The 19,029-nt window shown below is 44.5% G+C and overlaps 1 protein-coding gene across 1 annotated transcript in view; it reads right to left on the bottom strand.

Moving 5' to 3' along the window:
* astn1 (astrotactin 1) overlaps positions 1-19,029 on the bottom strand; it is a 405,541-nt gene that overhangs the window by 15,432 nt on the left and 371,080 nt on the right. The gene's annotated exons all lie outside the window — the stretch shown is intronic.

Raw genomic sequence — 19,029 nt, 5'->3', positions numbered from 1 at the left:
AAAGATGATTGTATTTTGATGTTAAGAAATCTATATTTCACATGTTGTTTTGCAAACATCAAAGGTACAATATGACCGGGGATGTTTTGCCAAGAGAGAAATGAAAATAAATAAATAAAATAGCACTCAGAGATCAACTTAATTTACTTTAGGGGCAAAAAAAGAACAATGTGTTCGGTGTCACGATGATACACGCAGGTCTTTCAGTGTCATGTTCATGTTGAAGGGCACCTTACAATCTATCTTCCACACCAGACTTTAGCTTCAAAAAGGTTTCTGTCACATCTAGATCTACCTCCCCCACCTTTTTACATTTGTCAATTACAAGGTTATAAAAACAATACACACCATCACACACATTAAATAGGTATCAAAACCTTTAGAAAACCCCACAATTTTCAGTTTACATGTGCAACATGATTAAAAAAAGGTAATTTGGGAAAACATTTTTTTCAAACATTCAGCATGATCTAAAAGGCAAAAAGCATGTAAAAGAAGTGAAATTTAATAGAATAATACAATATTTAGTGCATAAACGCAGGTACATGGGGCACACCATGACAGCCATGTTACGATCTCATTTAATCGATGGCATTAACTGTGTGAGCGAGATTTGTGTTCCTCGAGATCTTTTGCCTCAAAGGCAGTACCTCCTTCCCGGCAATAGATGCACTGGAGAGACGCAACCCAGTGGCCAGAAAAAAAAGTTGGCATTGTCTGTAAAATGACGACGTTTAAGAGCCAAAAATACGTTTCATAAATGCCTCTCATATCAGTCTCGTATCACACTTGCAGAAACGCACAATGCGGGTTAAGCGATTGGTTGGGTTCATGAGCCAAAACTACTTGGCTACTTTGGAACAAAGATCCTTGGTTTAAAATAATAACATAACGTAATAAGCGTAACAACGTAACACGTAAATGAACCACAACCTCCCTTAGCAGACTTTCTTTCATGATGTTATGTAACAAATGTAAAAATCAACATTTACTTTTGGTTTCACAGAGGACAGGAACAGCGGTGTCCTTGGTGAAAGTCCTGCATTGGTTTTGACCCACCCATCCACCCCCGACCTCCTTATTACTACGTCACCTGACTTCCTCCTTCACTCCCGTCATATTTGCTGATTGAGACAAAAGGTTTAAAGTCAAACCGAAAGCTTGAAACCATAAACATGTAGTGTCCTATTTTGGCGTAACGTTTTTTGTTCTCCATTCAGTTGTCCTTGTTGGTGCATGGCAACATGTCTCTGCATGTTATAGCCTCTTGTGCATTAGTGGAAAAGTGCGACACCATTGGTGGGGCCGCGTATCGTTTGCCCCCTGCCCTTTGCTTATTTCTCGCATGTTATACTCATCATACTTTCAATAACGGTCGCGCAATGTACCACATAATGCGCTCTGACCGATGCAAAAACGTTGACATTCAACATAGCTGTGGTTTGCAGTACAACATTACATCATCCAACATTTTTTCGCGCTGTCTTAAGAATCAACTCAGGGAACAGCGAAAACCCTTTCCATAGCTGGTATCCAGCTAACCGTGCACATGCCCGACTATGCATGTGAAAACGAACATACCAGGCACATTATTAAACTTCGTCAGCAACAACACACCAACGACGGCCGCAAGGCATCTACAGTCTGTTTACACGGCACTGCGGGGTTTCACAAGTGTTGATCGACGCCATCCAGACAGAGATGTCAAGCTTTCTTAACCAGGAGGGTCTGAACACACCACTGGTGGAGAATAAACAGCACATTCACTCAAGCGCCCTGCTAGGCTGTTTTTATACCTTATACGGGAAATACCGGACTTTTTTAGTCCACTGCTTTTATTCAACAGTTAAAGTTTACTTTGCAGATACAAATTTTAACATTCAAAACATGTGATCATCTTAATAAATTATGCATTATTTGAGCTACGACATCCAACTGCTGCTTACGTGCATCAGAAATTATAATCTAACAATTTTAACATGACTTTGTCACAATGTAACTGCGACCTGCTAATACTTCTGCGCTGTTAAATGTTGACAGCAGGACATTTAGTTTTATCTTGTGGTATTAGACTTCAGTAAAAGGGATGGAGGGTACACACCACTACACGCTGAATGAGGGATAACACTTGTATACGCCTGAGACTCTCACAGAGAGAGACAGAGAGAGAGAGAGAGAGGCAACCCTTCGACCTCCTCCTCCTTCATCACCTCCTCTTCATGGCTTCTTTTACCCGCTGCCCTAGGCTCGTGGTGACACATGCAGCTAGCTGTGTTTTCCCAGCTGGCACTGTGGACGTCAAAAAAGGGCACTTGGCCACCGATATGTGTGTTTCACTGTGAGGGGAAATAAACCTCTGCTTGGAAAATCCAAGTCTATTTGTGTGTATGTGTGTGTGTGTATGTGTGTGTGTGTGAAGTGATGGGTGCTCTGAGGTGGTCATCTGCGACCCCTCTGCTACACAAGCAGATCCTGTCCGTTTACACAACATGTGTATGAATTGATGGACTCCCCGAGGCGGTCACCTGTGCCTTCCCTCGACAACAGCTTCCCCTGTGCCTTTTTTTCTTTTTTTTTTTAAATATGTCTTCGTGTGAGTGATGAAAGCTCAGAGGTGGTCACCTGCATCTACCCCGTCGTAACCCCGGCCTCGGCCTCTCAAGATAAACACGGGACAGAAAGGGGTTAAACAATTTCCTGTGCCTATTTCCTGGCTGCCCATTTCTTTGAAGTCACCTCATGACCACTGGAGCAGAACACCAGAGAGCCGGCTGTACTGTACTGGCTCCGCTAGTCGCATGTCGATGTGTCCTTGGGCAAGACACTTAACCCCAAACTGCTCCCGTAGCTGTTCCTGCAGTGTGTGAATGTTAGTTAGTCCTGATGGGCAGATGGCATCAGTGTTTGAATGGGTGAATGATGACATGTGGTGTGAAAGCTTTGCATGGTTGGAAAGACTAGAAAAGCCATTTACCATATATTGAACTCAATATTCTTCCAATTTAGATGACAAAGCTGGTTGTCTGTTATTAGACTGTAGATATAAAATGGATAACACGTCTCCACTTCCTCCCACTGTGTAAAAGTAAAGCCAAAATATCCGGGTACAGGAGCTGCCATCTTGAGATTTTGAGGTAATTTGGAGCCAGCAGGGCCAGATCCTGTTAGTATGGGGTCCAGTTGCTACTTAGGAACCACAGTGGCTGTTTGGCTGCAAAGTCACAACAACTTACTATAATATTTCTATATAAATACATTTATGATCAAACTGACACGTTCTATTACACAGACCTGTGATGGTTATGGAAAGTTAAAGTTACAACTCCTCTCTTGTAAAATGACCCTTTGCTAATCCCCTGCTGCTACTCCATCAAGCTAACAGAGATAAGTTACCATGGAGCCCACACTGTCACTAACGGTAGTCCCTGCATAAATATCATCAACATTTTGGGAAAGAGAGAAGCAGACAGAAGGATCTACAATATGCGTTTGAAAGGATATATGCAGGATGTCAAACTGATTCCGGTTGAAAAGATAAAGATAGAAGCTAAAGTCTACAGATCACAGTGTAAAAGTGAACCACCACATCACCTGGTGATGGAAACAGAGGATAACGTTCCTGTAAAGACTGGTAGGTCTCTATTCACTGTTACGATCGTTAAAAACTTTTTCAAAAAAAGGTTTATTGCAGCGCCTGAGGTCATCGTATATAACCTATAAGCCAGTTTAAATGTCTAGGGCTTTTCTTTTGAAAGGTAAGAAAGGAAGGGAGAGATCCTGAATGCACCGCTTTTGCCAAAGTTGAAAGCAGGAATAAAGTTTGCCGTCTTGGTTCAAGCCATGGAGCTTCCGTGTTGTTGTACAATAAGTGTACGTGTTTAATGTGTCTGTGCTATCCTCACTAAAAGTTGTTTTAGTAAAACGTAGTTTTCAGCTATACAGCCAGCTTGACAATATATTTCCCAGCACCGTATCCTCCAAGGAACAGACAGGTTGTTGTATTTGCAAGGTTTAATGGTGGAAAATATGTAATAATTTTGTAAAACTGAAAAAGAGCACAAACAATACAAAACGTAAGTGCCTTTGTAAGTACTTAATAATAGCTAGTACATCAGTATAAATGCTACTAACACAAACCAAAGAAATATGAATATACACATGTTAATATAACTGTAAATAGTAACACACTTACGGATGAAGCCGATTTTGTGGACTTCTAGGCACAGGATTATATGGATTGAACACTGAGATGCTCAGTCAATGAGTCCATGGGCACACGGCACTTCTTGAACATCACTTCCTGTTACTCTGACTATTTACACTTCGCTCACTTCCTGTTCAGTGCAGCTATTGTGAGATAAATGGATTTTTGACGAACTAATTTTATATTGTAATGTGTGTTATAGTTAAAACGGCCAGCAGGTGTCGCCATCTCACCACTAGGGGGTTGTCTGTGCATGGTATTCACGCTTCCTTGTAAAGTTTCTCAGAAGAAGAACAGCAAGAGAAGACTAACGTAGAGAACAGGCACCCTCAATAAAACATTTGTTTAAACTGTATTCAAGGTGAGATTTCGATTTTAAAGGCACACATTGTTTATGTTAACTGTTACGCTTGTTAGCTAAGGCTAGTAAGAGATTGGAATTCACTGTTTGGTAGAAAACTGTTGATAGGGCCGTTATTAGCATTAGCCTAACAAGCTAACCCGTTGGTGAATGTGACCGCATAGTTATTGTGGTATTGTTGCTGAGGTTGGACGTTAGTAAAGTTTCTCAGAAGAAGAACAGCAAGAGAAGACTAACGTAGAGAACAGGCACCCTCAATAAAACATTTGTTTAAACTGTATTCAAGGTGTCTGCTGCCGTTCTTTGGTGCGCCCGTCATCATACACTGACGGGAGGGCAACATATCTTGGCGAGCCAGCCAGGAGAAAGGTGTCTTCGAGCAGAATCTCCAGCAGTGAGAGGAAGATCTTTCTCCCAAGACGAACCTAGAACAACAGTGAGAGAACTGCAGTTTCATCATGGGACTTGAGGCGCTTCTGGACAGAGCCAGCTCAATTCTGACCAAACTACACTGGGATCAGGTAGTACAAGTCTGCACACACCTAAACTGTATCGAGGAAGATGACGAGACCATAACTGATAGGAGTCGACGAACACTTGTCAAACTAGTGGAGAAGAAACTGGATGCTATTGAACAGGATGAGGATGAGGATGGAGCACGTCAGATTATCCAAGATCTTTTAGCTTTCATGGGAGCAATGGTTGACGGGAGTGGTGAGGAAACAGAGCAGGAACTTCTCCGCTTACGAGAGATAAAGGGGAAGTATGTAGAGCTGCAGAGGTCCCAAGAACTGTCCCGTAAGCTCCTAGAGGAGGAAATAAAAGCTCTCAGTCATAAACTGCATATAACCGACCCCACTGTGAATGAGCTTATCCAGTCCCCTCAACAATCCAAAATTCCTGAAGTAACCATTCGAAGAGAGTTCCGTATAAGTGGACAAATTGGTGAGGGAGGACAGCGCGAAAAATTGTCATATACCAACCTCGTACACCAAATAGACGGAGGACTTCGGAGAGGTCATGGTGAATCAGATATCATTGAAGCAGTCATAAAAGCCATTAGCCCAGGGCTGAAACTGCGGGATATGCTTGAAATAAAAACTGACCTGACTCTCTCAAAGCTTAAGACTATTCTAAAGGGGCACTATAATGAGGAAGATACATCAGACCTGTACCAGAGACTCATTAGCATAGTTCAGGAACCGAAGGAATCCGCTCAAAACTTCCTGTTCAGGGCGATAGAACTCAAAGACAGGCTGCTGTTTGCATCAAAAGAAAATGAGTCAGGGGAGCAATATAGCCCTGATTTGATAAGCAAGAAATTCTTGAGGTCCGTGGGCACAGGGCTGTTGAGTGATAACATTAAATTCCAGATAAAGCCTTTCCTGGATGACCCAGCAGTCAGTGATGAGATGCTCATTGAAAGAGTAAATGAGGCAGCAAGTCTTGAGGCAGAGAGACTCAACAAACTCAAGAAATTCACTGTCAAGTCAGCCCGTGTAAATGAGCTACATGCTAGTGTTTCAGGTGAGGCAGCGAGCAGCCAACATAGCTCTTCTCCAGACCCAACTGCACAGGCTGGGAGGAACAGCCGAGACCAGAAAGAAAAGCCTCCGACAACCAGCCACACATCAGAGACTGAGATCCATTCAATCGTGAGGGAACTGAAAACGGAAATGGCAGAAATGAAAAAGATGGTATTGGCTTCCATGAGTACAGACACAAAAACAAACTGGAGACAGAAAATGGGAGAGAGAGGGGCTCGGAAGAGAGGCTGCAGGACCTGCCAGGACAGAGGTGAAGGAGAAAGCTGCAACCACTGCTTCAAGTGTGGCCAGGCTGGACATGTGTCTCGTGGGTGCAGGGCTCCTTACCAGTCTCAGGGAAACGAAAGAGGGTTGCTGTCGAGGGACCCACAGTAACCCAACCACAACCATCACCGTCCCGATGTTGCCAGAACTGCCTACAAGAGGAGGACCAGGGGAAAATACTACAAAAATGTAAGGGGTGTTCAGCCACATTATACTGCTCAAAAGAATGTCAGAGAAATCACTGGGAAAAGCACAAGCCTCTCTGTGTGGCAATAAGTCAAGTCGAGAAAAAGGTAACTGAGGAGGAAGAAAGAAAACACAAATTACCAGATATGTGTAAGGTGAACTACCTCTCAGCCAAACAGAAAAAGAGACTGATTAAACTGATAGGAAGACGGAATATGGTGAAATGTAGCTTTGACAACAGACCTGTGACAGCACTCTGGGACACGGGGGCACAGGCAACAGTGATAAATGATGCCTGGAGAGGTAAACACCTCCCTCACAGCACAATTCGTCAGATTGATGAACTTATTGGACCCGATCCACTAAATGGGGTTGCAGCCAATCAGACAGAGATACCATTTATTGGGTGGATACCGGTAGAGTTCAAACTGAACAACCCTGAGGATTCGAATCCCAGTATGTTGGTACCAGTGCTTGTGTCCAGCGACCCGAAGGTAGCTGAGGATCCCATCATAGGCTTCAACGTGATAGAGGAAATGATAAATACCCAAATAAAACAGCTGGGAGTGACAACAGATGACGGTGTTGCACAAATAGTTAGTGGGGCCTTTGGCATTGACTCCAGTGCTGCTGAGACCTTCATACAATTGATGCACACTTACCAGTCAGATAATGAGGAAGTGATCGTGAAAACGGGCAAGCATAGAATAGTCCTCCTTCCCGGAGAATCAACCACAGTGAGGTGCCGCTCGCACACACAGACTGATGAGGACACAGTGATGTTGTTTTGCCCTGACACAAAGACCAGTCTGCCAGAAGGGGTACATATACAGGAAGTACTATTCACCAAGAGAAAGGGGAATTGTACCACTATTCCAGTCCCTATAGTTAACAGCACTAAACACAGTGTCGTACTGAGCCAACGCACAAACTTAGGGCACATTGAGATGGTGAAGGCAGTTTACCCAGCAGCAGTGCAGCCCGTCATGGAGGGACAAGCAGCACAGACAGAGCCGCAGGACACAGGAAACACACCACCTGATGAGATTGGCGGAGTCAACACTGACATACCATGTCCAACCCAGAGTGACAGCAAAGCATGGGACCCACCTATAGCACTGGATCACCTGACCAGCGAGCAGCAGGCTATCGCAAACAAAATGCTGAGAGAGGAGTGTAATGCCTTTTCAAAAGATGACATGGATGTTGGCTGTATTCCAACACTGAAAATGCACATCACCTTAAAGGATCAGACTCCTGTCCAAAAGACTTATATCAGTGTTCCAAAACCGGTTCACCAGGAAGTGAAGGAGTACCTGCAAGACCTCCTCAACAGGGGCTGGATCACAAAAGCAAAGTCACCCTACTCCTCACCAATTGTCTGTGTCAGAAAAAAAGATGGTAGCTTGAGATTATGCTGCGATTACAGAGAATTAAATCGTAAATCAGTGCCAGACAGACATCCCATCCCGAGGATACAGGATATGCTAGATAGTCTCAGTGGGAGTTCCTGGTTTTCAGTGTTAGATCAGGGCAAGGCATACCACCAAGGGTTTCTAGATGAAGAGAGCCAGCCTCTCACAGCCTTTATAACTCCATGGGGCTTGTACCAGTGGATACGAATCCCATTTGGATTGAGTTCAGCACCGGCTGAATTTCAAAGGAGTATGGAGGAGTGTCTATGGGGACTACGGGATGAGATCTGCCAGCCATATCTGGATGACAATCTAGTCCACAGTAAATCTTTTCAGGATCATATCAACCACATACAGATGATTCTGAGGCGGTACCAACAACACGGCATCAAGCTCACATCAAAGAAATGTGAACTATTCAGACACAATGTGAGATTTCTGGGGAAGATCGTGTCTAAGGAGGGATACACAATGGATCCTGCAGAAATAGCCCCTGTGCAGGCTTTAAAGGAGAAACGTCCTACTACCGTTGGAGAGGTAAGACAGTTGCTAGGGTTTCTCTCCTACTACAGATCTTACATACAGGACTTCTCACGCCTGGCTAAGCCATTGTATGACCTGTTAGCAGCCACTCCAAGTGGCACAGATCCTCCTCCTAATACCAAAGTCCTCAAAAGAAAAACAACACAGAAAAAAGGGAAACAGGGACAGTTGCCTAGTGGGACACATGTGACCTGGACTGAGGAACACCGCCAAGTAGTGTGCCAGCTAGTCGACAAGCTGTCGAGCCCACCAGTACTCAGTTACCCTGACTTCAACCAACCATTCGTCCTCCACACTGATGCATCACAAGAGGGCCTCGGAGCGGTGTTGTACCAGCAGAGGGAAGGCAAGCTGAAGGTAATAGCCTATGGCTCCAGAACACTTACCCCTCCAGAAAAAAATTATAATCTGCATTCTGGAAAATTAGAGTTTCTGGCACTAAAGTGGGCTATTTGTGAGCGCTTCAGGGACTATCTGTTCCATACTCCTTCCTTTGTTGTGTATACTGACAATAATCCGCTCACATACATACTGTCAACTGCAAAGTTAAATGCCACAGGGCAGAGATGGGTAGCCGAGTTAGCGGATTTCAATTTTACTATAAAGTACAGACCAGGTAAAGCAAATGCGGATGCAGATGGCTTATCTAGAATGCCTATGTATTTTGAAAGGTACATAAGTCAGTGCACAGAGTCAGTCAGTCAGGAAACAGTGAGTGCCACTAAGCAGGGTATCCTGGTGCAGCAGGAGGAGCCTGCACCGTGGTTGAGCTCAGTCTCATTCAGTACACTTCAAGAACAGGCAGATACAGACAGGTTGGTCAGCACAGTACAGCCAATATCCAAAGACAAAATACGAGATGCACAACAGAAAGACCCGGTAATAGGCAAAGTATTGGACTACAAAATGAAAAATGAAAGGCCTAGTCCCAATGTCCTAAGGAAGGAAAGCCCTGAGCTGAGAAACCTTGTTAGGGAATGGAGTAAACTGGAGATCAAGGCAGATGGAATTTTGCATAGGAGGAGTCAGTCTAGATGTCAGCTAGTACTCCCCAAGATCTACCATCCTCTCGTTCTGAAAGAGCTTCACAAGGAAATGGGTCACTTGGGCACAGAAAGGACAGTTAATCTGATCAGAGACCGTTTCTTTTGGCCAAAAATGCAGCGTGACGTGGAGCACTTCGTGACAAATGTGTGTGAATGCCTCAAGAAGAGGAAACCAAACCGAACAACACGAGCTCCGATGATGAGTATCAAAACCACTCACCCATTCGAGTTAGTCTCAGTGGACTTCCTACACCTGGAAACGTCTAAAGGGGGGTATGAATACATTCTGGTGGTTATAGACCATTATACACGCTTTGCCCAAGCCTACGCAACTACCAACAAATCAGCAAAAACTGTGGCTGACAAACTATTTAACGATTTTGCTATGAAATTTGGGTTTCCTGGAAAAATCCATCATGACATGGGAAGGGAATTTGAGAACCAGTTGCTGCACCGTCTAAAAGAGCTCTGTGGTATCAAGGGATCACACACCACTCCTTATCACCCTCAAGGGAACGGACAGACTGAAAGATTCAACAGAACACTTCTCTCCATGTTAAGAACACTGACAGAGGATCAGAAAACTGACTGGAAAAGCTATCTTCCTAAAGTCCTGCATGCTTACAATTGCACCTCGAGTGATGCAACAGGCTACTCTCCATTCTTCTTGTTATTTGGCAGGACACCCCGGCTTCCAGTGGACATCCTTTTTGGAATCGAAAGGGAGGACCAGCCAGGCTCATATCAGGCCTATGTGGAGAAATGGAGAAAGTGGATGACAGAGGCCTATGAGATAGCATCTAAACATGCAGGCATGTCAGCCGACAGAGGAAAAAAACAATATGACAAAAGAATCTATGGTCCAGATTTACAAGTGGGAAGCCGAGTCCTGGTGAGGAATACGACAGAGAGAGGAGGACCGGGCAAACTCCGCTCATACTGGGAAGATGATGTCTACATCATCAGAGGACGTAAAGGGGATGACAGTCCAGTGTTTGAGGTCCAATCGGAGAGTGGAAAAAGTAGGACAAAAGTCCTCCACAGAAATCTGTTGTTGCCATGTGACTTCCTGCCTGTAGCTGAAAACACAAAACCAAAAACACTCCAAAGCACAGAGCAAGTAAGGACAAGAAACAATAATGGAATCGATCAGGGACTCAGAACACAGCACATCCTGCAAACAGACACTGATGAAGAATCAGATGAGGAGTTTCCCACAGGAGTACTCTCTTGGTCATCTACAGAACAGGAAGATCCACTTGCACTCAATCCGACAGCACCGGAATTCCATCCTCAGGACACATCTGACATGTCAGATGGACACCACTCGCTCCATGGAGCTCATGAGGAACAGGATGAAAACCAAGCTACTGACAGGGCAGAACTGGATGTTGTCAACAAGGATGACATTGGGAATCCAGGAGAAAGTGTGGACTCTGACATTGAGATGCTGGAGGAAACAGAGCAGATAGCAGGATATCCCAAAAGAGAAACGAGACGACCACAGACACTGACATACGACAAACTTGGTCAGCCTAGTTTCACACAGAGAACAGTGTCCACCAGAGAAATAGCTGTGAACAGCTACTGGCGGCCTTGGTAGTGGAAATAAACTGATACAGTTCATTGACTGAGAAAGAGACTCTTACCATTTGAAACCATACATAAGGTGGCTTTTGGCCTGTGAAGAGCAGAGCACACAATCCGTTGGCCGAAGTGTGTCAGGGCGTTTGAGTATGAAGTGGGTACGAGGACTGTCAGAGAGAGAAACCCACCCAGGTACAAGGACTAATAAAATGGGTATGTGAAGTGACAAAGTCAGGGGCAGTCATGATCACAGTGCCAAAGAATAAAATGTCATACCCTTGATGTTAAAGAACATGTTGCCCAAGTACTGTAATACCACTCTATGTATGTAGGGGTAAAAACAAACACAAAAGGTTACCAGTGTAGTTAAATGTCGAGACGACATTTGTTCAAGTAGGGGAGAGTGTGAGATAAATGGATTTTTGACGAACTAATTTGATATTGTAATGTGTGTTATAGTTAAAACGGCCAGCAGGTGTCGCCATCTCACCACTAGGGGGTTGTCTGTGCATGGTATTCACGCTTCCTTGTAAAGTTTCTCAGAAGAAGAACAGCAAGAGAAGACTAACGTAGAGAACAGGCACCCTCAATAAAACATTTGTTTAAACTGTATTCAAGGTGAGATTTCGATTTTAAAGGCACACATTGTTTATGTTAACTGTTACGCTTGTTAGCTAAGGCTAGTAAGAGATTGGAATTCACTGTTTGGTAGAAAACTGTTGATAGGGCCGTTATTAGCATAAGCCTAACAAGCTAACCCGTTGGTGAATGTGACCGCATAGTTATTGTGGTATTGTTGCTGAGGTTGGACGTTAGTAAAGTTTCTCAGAAGAAGAACAGCAAGAGAAGACTAACGTAGAGAACAGGCACCCTCAATAAAACATTTGTTTAAACTGTATTCAAGGTGTCTGCTGCCGTTCTTTGGTGCGCCCGTCATCATACACTGACGGGAGGGCAACACTATTCACAATCGCCACTAGGTGTTGCTAAAGGACATATAAAATAACCAATACATTGAATACAATACACTCCCCGCCTGGCATATTAAGAAATATGCCACTATGTACATATTAACCCACAGTCCTTTCTCATCCGAGTCTGTACAGGAGAACTGCTACTGTACTAAATGTAGGACTGCAGTCTTACAGTGAGTTGACTGGGCTGTCACTCAGCGACTCATCCCACCTATGGCTTTGCCCTCAGCAAGCTGTGGACTGTGTGACACGTCATTCCCATGATTGTCTTTCTGGGAGAAAAGCAGTTTCTGTGCTTGCCACTTCTGACGATGCTGTAGCGTACTCAAATATTCTTGTCGCCACCTAGCCCAAAATGTCTCTGCCAAGGCTTGAACCCTTTTCCACTGGTTCTTGAGCAAATCTCCTTTCGAAAACTCACTAGCTGGACAAGGAGATGCGCCTGTTTTCTGTGTCAGCAACATGGAAGGGGTTAGAATGAGGGGAGCCTCTGGGTCAGTGGATACAGGAATTAACGGCCTGGCATTCACAATGGCACTGACCTGTGCCATAAAGGTGATTAGCACTTCATGGGTGAGTTTTAAAGGTCCGACTTGGAGGAGCATGCAATCTAGAATTCGCCTCGAGACTCCAATCATGCGCTCCCAAGCGCCACCCATATGAGAGGAGTGTGGAGGGTTGAAAACCCAGGTGCACTTTTGTTGAAGGAGGTAGTCTTCTATGCTTGAATCACGATTACATTGTAAATCCATTTTCAGCTCCTTAAATGCTCCAACAAAATTTGTCCCACAGTCTGATCAAAGCTGTTTCGCATAGCCTCTGATAGAGAAAAATCTCCTGAGGGCGTTTATGAAGCTTGAGGAGGTCATTGTTTCGCTTACCTCGATATGAATGGCACGTGTGGACATGCATGTAAACAAAACTGCCCACCTTTTGTCCCTGGCCTGGCCAGCCCAGGTACGACGTGTGATGATTTCCCATGGCCCAAAAACGTCAAGTCCCACATAGGAAAATGGGGGGTCTACTTGTAGACGTTCAGCAGGTAGATCAGACATTTGTTGTTGCTCCATTCTTCCTCGCAGCTTTTTGCATGTGACACACATGTGAATGCAGCTGCTGATGAGACGTTTTCCTCCTACTATCCACAGACCACTGGCACGGATTGCACCTTCAGTGAAGTGTCTGCCCTGGTGTTTCACACATTCATGATGGTGGCGGACGAGCAGAGTTGCTATGTGGTTACGGCTTGGGATAATGATAGGATGGGCTTCACACTTTTCAAGTTGTGCCAGATCGATGCGTCCACCTATTCTCAGCAGGCCTTCACTGTCAATGACTGGCCGAAGTTTATGAAGAGTGCTGGTTTTGGAGAGGTCACAGTTTGACTTAATGCATTTCAACTCTTCTGAATAGCTTTCATGTTGCACACACTTTATGATGACATGCTCTGCCTTGGTGATGTCAGCAACTGACAACCCTTTCTTGCACATGTGCCAGCCAACACAGCCGTGATTGCCTGATGGGAGAGAGAAGCATTGAGCTATGTGACAGAGTCGGGCCACAGCTTTGGTGAGTGAGCTCCAATTACAAAAATGCTCGAATCTCTTTGAACCCAGCTTGTCTTCAGTAACTTTTGTGGCGAGTGATGTTACGCTGGCACGAATCTCAGCATCAGAATCTGGATCTACGAGGACATATGTCGTCTTATCTTCAGTGTTGACCACTGAACTTTCCCGCTTGGTCAAGAAAGCTGGTCCAGTCAGCCATATGGTGCCTGTAAGCTTTGCAGCTGGAACAGATCGGGACCCATGATCTGCTGGGTTTAACTCAGAGGGAACATAACTCCACTGCTCTGGACGTGTTGACTGTCGAATACGCTGTACGCGATTACTCACATAGACGTGGAATCTTCTTCTCTCATTATGTATCCTAACACAACTTTGCTGTCTGTGTAGAATTCTATTGCATTCACTTTCAGGTCAATTTCCTTGATGACTAGTTCTACAATCTCAACAGCTAATACAGCTGCACATAACTCTAACCTGGGGATCGTCAGCTCAGGCTGGGGAGCGAGCTTGGACTTTCCGAAGACAAATCCTACTTCACTGTGACCATGCTCATTTGTAACTTTCAGGTAAGCCACTGCTGATATTGCTTTTACAGAGGCATCAGAAAAGACGCACAGTTCTGTGTTTTGTGCTTTGGAAATGGAAAAAGATGCATATGTGCGTGGGATATGTACCTCTTTTAGTGCTGACAGTGATTCATGCCATCTTCTCCAATCTTCAGCTTTGGCCTCAGGAAGACATGTGTCCCATTCTGTATCTTGGGTTGAAAACTCTCTGAGGAGCAGTCTGCCTTCAATAGTGACAGGAGCCAAGAAACCCAGTGGATCAAACAAACTGTTTACTGTTGACAGTACGCCTCGGCGTGTGAATGGTTTTTGACCCTCAGGGACATGGAAAGTGAAAGTGTCAGACATAATGTTCCAGCTGACTCCAAGGCTCCTTTGGACAGGCAAGTCGTCTATGGAGAGGTTGAGGTCTTTGATATCATTTGCTCTTTCCTCTGCCGGAAATGCATCCATCACTTCTGTTCGATTTGAGGCTATCTTGTGCAGCATTATGTTTGACACAGCCAACATTTGTTGTGTTCGACGCATAACATCGATGGCTTCAGCTTCAGTTGCGAATGATCGAAGACCATCATCGACGTAAAAGTCCCTCTCAACAAAGTGCCTCGCATCACTGCCGTAGTGTTCCTCTTGGTGTTTTGCTGCCCTCCGCAGACCAAAGATTGCCACTGCAGGTGATGGGCTGTTCCCAAAAACATGAACTCGCATGTACTCCACCACTTCCTGGTTGAGATCATTTTCCCGGTACCACAAGAACCGTAGGAAGTCTCTGCAGTCTTCGCGCACCACAAAACAGTAGAACATTTGCTGTATATCTGCTGTCACTGCAACCGGTTCTCTTCTGAATCTAAGAAGCACTCCAATGAGGGTGTTGTTAAGGTCTGGTCCAGAAAGCAACACATCATTCAGTGAGATTCCATCGTACTGTGCACTGGAATCAAACACCACACGAATCTTGTCTGGTTTTTGAGGGTGGTAAACTCCAAAGGTAGGGAGATACCAACATTCCGTCCCTTCTTTGAGTGGTGGTGCAAGCTCAGCATGCTCATTGTCAAGCATTTTTTGCATGAACTCAGTGAAGTGCACTTTCATTCCAGGTTTCTTCTGTAACATCCGTCGCACCGACATTAGACGGCTGTGAGCATAGTCTCTGTTGTTAGGGAGACGTCTCCGTGGGTAACGGAAAGGGAGTGGAGCAACCCAGCTGTTTGTGTCATCTTGTGTCAACTCTCGTTCCATGATCTGAAGGAAGGCTAGATCTTCAACAGAGTGAGCGAGCTGGTTGTCATTCTCTGTTGTACAGAAAACCGTTTTTCCTAGGTTATCCATATTTGATACCCTCAATGCACTTTGCATGGGTTTGTGCAGGAGAGGATTCTTGCAATTACTTTCGATACTGTAGATTTCTTTCACTCGTATCTGATTCTCACATGGAGTAAGGCAAGTTGGTCTTCCATTTTCAAGGATGCAGGTTTTCAAGGCACCCACTATGTTTGTCTTGTGAGCGCCTCCTAGGCATACATCCCCTATGATGACCGACCCAAGGTCTAGCTTTTGTGCATATGGTGCATAGTGAGGGCCATTGTGCTGTTTACGTACCTTATGGGCCCTAATAATGTCTCTTCCCAATAGCAGCAGGATGTCAGCGTCTGGATCAAGGGGTGGGATTTCAGTTGCTATCTGCCTTAGGTGCTGGTGGTGGTACGCAGCTTCTGGTGTCGGGATCTCTGCTCTATTGTTTGGGATTTCGTTACACTCAGTTAGTGTAGGTAGTGGGATGTCTATTTTTCCGTCTATAGATTCTACTGTGAATCCATGGGCTTTTCTGCCAGCTGTTTCCACCATCCCTGCACAGGTTTTGAGTGTGTATGCCACTGCTGCTCCACCGATGTTGAACATTTCAAAAAACTCTGATCGAGCTAATGATACATTGCTCTGGTCATCTAAAATGGCATACATTTTTCTCTGTAGGTTGCGATGACCACTGGGATACACATTCACAATGCAGATCTTTGCACAGGATTTGCCTTTGAATTCCTCACCACATACTTTGGTACACCGTGATGTGATATCTGGCTGCCTTGTGTCCTTCCTGTCCCCGCCGTTCTCTGAAGAAGGGGAAAAACCTGGCTGATATTGCGGAGCAGGGCCAGGGTGAAGAGCAGCGAGGTGTTTATTGCTGTCACACTCTGTACATTTGATGGGAGTTTCACAGAATTTTGCCTGGTGCATAGTAGAAGCACAGCAGCGAAAGCATATATTGTTCTCTTTTAAGAATCGCTTTCTGTCATCTAAGATCATTTTCCTGAACCCTCTGCATCTCTTCAGTGGGTGGGGTTTGTTATGCATGGGGCAAAGTCTGTCAAGATTTTCTGTTTTGGTCACAGTATCTGATGATATGCTCGTTTTATGTACAGAGACCGGTTTCATGTGACTTAACTTCTCATTCTTGTAAGAGGTTGGAGCGAGAGTGGGAAGGTTAAAGCTTGGGTCATTTCGGTCTTCAGCATCCCTGCAGACGAATTCTCGAAAAAAGAAGAAAGGGGGAAAGGCCACACAATGTTCTCTTTTGTATTTGCATCCTTGAGACAGCCACTTGTCCTGGAGATATATGGGCAGCTTCTCGACAATGGGCTGCACTCCCCTTGCTGTGTCAAGGTAAGCTAGTCCTGGTAAGTATCCATCTCTTTTGGCGACATCGAATTCTATCAGTAGGTCTGCCAGCTCTTGAAGTTTTTTACTGTCTCTGTTATGGATCTTGGGGAAGTTCTCTATTTTACTAAAAAGAGCTCTCTCTAGTACTTCTGGAGATCCATATGTTTTGTTTAATCTCTCCCAAATTGTTTTAAGACCAAGGGAGGGTTGCCTGACATTTACCGACCTAATCCTAAGTGCCTGCTCACTTGAATCCTTACCCAGCCATTTGATCAGCAAATCCATCTCTTCACTTGCTGACAGCTCAAGGCTTTCAATTGTGTTGATGAAGGTCTCTCTCCAAGCTTGGTAGTGTTCGGGTAGGTCATCAAACGTTGTCAATCCTGAGGACACTAGCTGATTTTTAGCAAGAAATTTGGCAAGATCAGCTGTTGTAGTGTTACGATTTGTGTTGTCTGAGGGTGATGGCTTTGTGGGAAGAGCACTGTACTGATGGTCATAATTCCTCTGCTGTAGCAAATCTGTATGAAGCTCCTGTGTGTCCCTTTGTTGGTACATCGATCTCCTATTGATGATGTGCGCCTGGGTCTGCGCAGTGTTGTCGTGCTGGGGTGTGAGAATTGGACGTAAGGGGTAAACTTCCTTATCCTCTCTAGGTGCCTGTGGGTAATGATGCAGGGCATGGTGGGTGACATAGTCATGCGTTCTTTTCAGTGCACTCTCTTGAAGTGGCAAGAACTCAGGTTCTTCAATATGGTCCGAGCCATCCATATCTGCAGCTGCTCTCTCCAGCACTACAGCTTCTACATGGGCAACTTCAGCTTCTCGTTGTAGGTTGATGAAGTCAATTCTGGCTTCCAGCTTGGCTTTCTCAATTTTGACTTCACTCTCCAGCTTGGCTTTCTCAATTTTGAGTTCACTCTCCTTTTCTGTGAAGGTCAGTCTAATTTTTGCCGCCTCTGCTTTAGCACGGGCCCTTGCTGCTTCTAAGCTGGCTCTAGAGCTCGTCGATGAGCGTGAAGAGCTTGATTTTCTGGAGTGATGGTGAGACAGGCTCGTAACTGTTTCAACACGATCTTGTGAGCATTTCACTTTGCCTTCATCTGGAGCATACTGACCTAGTAGTTTCCATGGCGATGAAGTGCAGTGTAGCTTGTCTATCCGAAAATCCTCCTTAAAGTCCCACGGTAGGTGGTCATCCTTTTACTGTGCTATCCTCACTAAAAGTTGTTTTAGTAAAACGTAGTTTTCAGCTATACAGCCAACTTGACAATATATTTCCCAGCACCGTATCCTCCAAGGAACAGACAGGTTGTTGTATTTGCAAGGTTTAATGGTGGAAAATATGTAATAAGTTTGTAAAACTGAAAAAGAGCACAAACAATACAAAACGTAAGTGCCTTTGTAAGTACTTAATAATAGCTAGTACATCAGTATAAATGCTACTAACACAAACCAAAGAAATATGAATATACACATGTTAATATAACTGTAAATAGTAACACACTTACGGATGAAGCCGATTTTGTGGACTTCAAGGCACAGGATTATATGGATTGAACACTGAGATGCTCAGTCAATGAGTCCATGGGCACACGGCACTTCTTGAACATCACTTCCTGTTACTCTGACTATTTACACTTCGCTCACTTCCTGTTCAGTGCAGCTATTCACAATCGCCACTAGGTGTTGCTAAAGGACATATAAAATAACCAATACATTGAATACAATACAGTGTCCAAAAATCGACCTCGCTCTGAAAAAAAATTGACGTCGCTTTTTGAGAATGCCATATTCGTGTTCTGTCTGAGTTTGAAAAAAATATATTGATGTGCAAATTAACAGCACAAAGAAAATAAATAAATAGCCCCTGTGGGTTAAGGAATGATCTTGATTATAAAAACCAACATGGACTGTTGGCGGGCGATGAGAGATCCACATCCGCCTCTTCTCAAAGAGGTTTTTTGTCAATATAACGTCTTTACTTCTGAGGGACAACAGTCATTATTCATGACATTGCTACAGGAGGTTGCTTGTCATGAAAACATAAAGTAAAGTCAAACAATCTTATGAATAATGCCATTCTGTCTTTTGTGAGGATGGCGTCATTGAA

This window comes from Anarhichas minor, unplaced genomic scaffold (genome assembly GCF_050575085.1).
Source record: "Anarhichas minor isolate MPS153535 unplaced genomic scaffold, ASM5057508v1 ptg000006l, whole genome shotgun sequence".
NCBI lineage: Eukaryota > Metazoa > Chordata > Actinopteri > Perciformes > Anarhichadidae > Anarhichas > Anarhichas minor.
The sequence above is the reverse complement of the archived record's forward strand: the minus strand, read 5'-3'. Positions and strand labels throughout refer to the sequence as shown.